General features: G+C 36.5%; 1 long non-coding RNA gene across 1 annotated transcript in view; it reads left to right on the top strand.

Moving 5' to 3' along the window:
* The window catches only part of LOC309662098, a 306,967-nt gene that overhangs the window by 177,991 nt on the left and 125,564 nt on the right, over positions 1-3,412 (top strand). The gene's annotated exons all lie outside the window — the stretch shown is intronic.

Genomic DNA, 3,412 nt, shown 5'->3' with positions numbered 1-3,412 from the left:
CTTGTTTTTCCCTGTGTGTTATGCAAGTTCATAACTAATTTATCAACTCATTAACATTTATAGACCAGTTTCTAAAGTTGTTGATATAAAAAACAGTAGCCAAGCATTGTTCTAAAGCACTGTCTTAACCTTCACACAGTTTTGTGAGGGAGTAGCTACTAATAAAAAGTTAAAAAAAAAAAAAAAAAGGGTTAACTCATCCAGGGTTACATGGTAGAGCAGGGAGTCAAGCCAGACAGTTTACTTCTAGAGACCATAATCACTGATTATGGTGAAGGCCACCTCATGTTATCATAGCAACTTCAGTAATCACTGTCATTTAACTAAGTCTCTTCTCACTTGAGTACTAACTGTTCCGTCTAAGCAGCATAACTGTTTTCTCCTAGCCTCATATGCTCTATTACCATATGCAAATAACACTGCCATCAGAAGCCTCTAGAGACCTGAAGGGACAGTTCTGTAGAAACTCCCACATATTCCTTGTGTGAAGTAATAGCAGACCCAGAGCAAGTCAGGTTTACTGAGCTACTACAAAGTTCACAATGTACAGTCATTTGTAACTTGAACAGATTGTGACATAATCTAGTTAATCACCCAGCATTCTCAATACAGCAATCATTCTGCAGTAGTAACCATTATTGTGAGGAGATCTAAAAGTGTCAGTTAAAAAGCAGCAGTTCACATATTTCTGAAAAAGTCATTTTTAGAAACTTTTAAGGAGTTCTCTACCATGAAAAGTGTGTGTTACAGGGTAAAAAAAACACAATGTCCATGAGTTAAGATAAAGCACTTCAAAGAAATCTCAGGTTAAATCCCGAAACTACACCAGAATTCTCTGTAGTTAAATACCCCTAATACTGCCTTAGATTATTACAAACAGAATAAGTGAGGAATTGCATTATTTCTTTTCCAAGAATAGAAAGGATAATTCCTTGTTAGAAAGTAGCTGGTACCATCATAGCACAGACCTGGAAGTGCAGGCAGCCTGGTCCCAGCACCAGCGTAACAGCGAATAACAGCGAAGCTTTCTGAGGCACCACAATCTTGTAACAGGACACAACTACTCAGAGAATCTGGCAGCTCGGACCTTAGCTACAAGGTAAAAATTGCTAATGCAGTTACACTCCATTGCTGAATAAAAGAGAGGAAAATGTCATTGGTAGTGCTTTTAAAATATTTAATATTCTTTAAAATCCAAAATAATGTGATTCTTACAAGTTATGTGCCACATAAAGCAGGTGTTATTTCTTTGAGAAATGCAGGTGATACTGGAAAACATAGCACTGAGGTATTTTTTATTTTTAAAACTGAATAAGGAAACAAAGTCTGAATCTAATTTTACATTTATAAAAAAAAACTCAATGCTACTGCTTGGCTCTTTTGCTATAATTTTAGGTTCTGAACACATTACAAGAGTATGGGAAAGAGCATTATAATAGTACATATAGTTTTTAAAAACTGTGCACATCATAACCTGGAAAAATGATCATACAGCAAGAGGCCTGAGTGGAGGTAGGCTAATAACACTTTACCTGTTCTCAAAGGACAGCTTTGAGAAACAAGTGTAACCAATTGTAAAACCAAATTAAAATGGCAATATTAAGTAACAAAATGATCCACATTTTATATAAGATTGAATTTCCAAACATAGCTCATGAAAATCAGCAGAGAACCTATTATAGCACCGTTGAAACCATTCATTATCCCATTGTGCTTCTGTGTAATTCAGGATTTGGTCTGAAGATATTACTTGGAAAATGTCAGTCTTGTTTTTGTAAATCAGTCTGGATTTCAATGAAATGTTTGCTTTAGGAAAAAAAAGGTATTCTTAGCCATTTATAGCTCCACCCTTTCAGAAGGAATGACAGGCTATATCTAATTTTAATTTAAAACCAAGAACCAAGCAGTAAGGACACATCAATGTCAAGAGTAGTACACTAAGAACCACACAGAACATTAGAAAGAATTTGGTGTGTGTTTTTACAATTACCAACTGATGTTAAATTAACAATTAAAAATTTACAGAGATGAAACTTTCTTTTTTTTTGCACTAACTGGTTTCAATACAGCACTGAATTTAACTCGTCTTTGGGCTTCAGTCTTTACATAGAATGAATGTGCAAGTGCCATACTGAGCACCTTCCCCAACTTACACCATGATAAAACAGATTTCACAGTAATTCTAGGATGACCTAAATTACAGCTGTTCTGGCTGACATCTATAAAGGAAAAGGACATTTCCTGGCCAAATTCTTTTTCTTTCTGCTTGATGGTGATTGTCCGGTTACATAATACATCAATCTGAAGATAACGGACCTTTCCTAACATTTTAACTCTTTAGTATTGGTACAACCATTGCCAGCAGTGAATCTGTACCAGTATAGGCCAACTCAAAATACACATCATAAAACATCTGAATGTAGTTTTTAAAGCAATGTCACCGTTTGTTTCCTCAGAAACTAAAAAGCATACATTTAAAAACATCATATCTCCAATTTAACCCTTAGAGTCAAGAAACATTTTTTATATCATTAAATCCAACTTGTGGTTGACCTCCTTTCATTACCATTCTCTAAGGGATCCCAAAAGCTAGAGTGTGCTCTGGACCTGGCCTGTGGGACTCAAGAACTACTCTGGGAGCCCTAAGGTGGAGAATTCTGTTCCAGTGCAGACCAGCAAGAAGTATCCTCAAATTTCTAGGCCTCAAATGCTCAAACACTGCTTTATTGGACAATGCTGTGTATGGAGGTTTGGTGTGGCTTTGTTTTTAAAGGACCAAGCAACATTACACTATATAAACACAGCAAATATTTTTTGTAGAAGAGTTTTGCAGTGTTCCACCTATATTTAAGGACTTTAGATGGATTTTAATATGGATATGATAGTGACGGCCATTAGAAGATGCTGACTGTTTTAATAACATTTTCCCAAATGGGCAAAACAGGCAACGTGTGTTTTGGGTTCTGTCATACTGGCGTTTGGCTGTGTTGGGGAAGTTATCATATTAAAAGTGCCCATAAAATAGAAAAGGCAGCAAGTGAAACTAGAAAAAAGTTGGAGCTATATGAAGCAGATTTGAAAGGAGTTACCTTTACTGTTTCTTATCTAAGTTGAGAACAGCAGGGAAGCACAGGGGCATCTGGACTGGGGCTCCACTGCTGTCCTGAAGTGGAACAGGTTCCGATCGCCATGCAGAGGCGTCGCGAGGGCTAAGGACTGCACCCCAGATGGGAAGAGCCAGTCCTCCACATAGAAGATTACAAGGCAAAACAAAACAAACCACAATTAAATAACGCTGTGAAATCACTCTGATGAGAAAACAGAACACAAAGATATTTAAAAATATAAATAAATACATTTAGCCATTTTTATTCAAGAAACCCAGAGAACTGCTTTCAAAGCAATTGCTTCT

This window comes from Balaenoptera physalus (assembly GCF_965194825.1).
Source record: "Balaenoptera physalus genome assembly, chromosome: 5".
NCBI classification, from domain to species: domain Eukaryota; kingdom Metazoa; phylum Chordata; class Mammalia; order Artiodactyla; family Balaenopteridae; genus Balaenoptera; species Balaenoptera physalus.
Note: the sequence above shows the minus strand (reverse complement) of the source record. Positions and strands in the feature narration are given on the sequence as shown.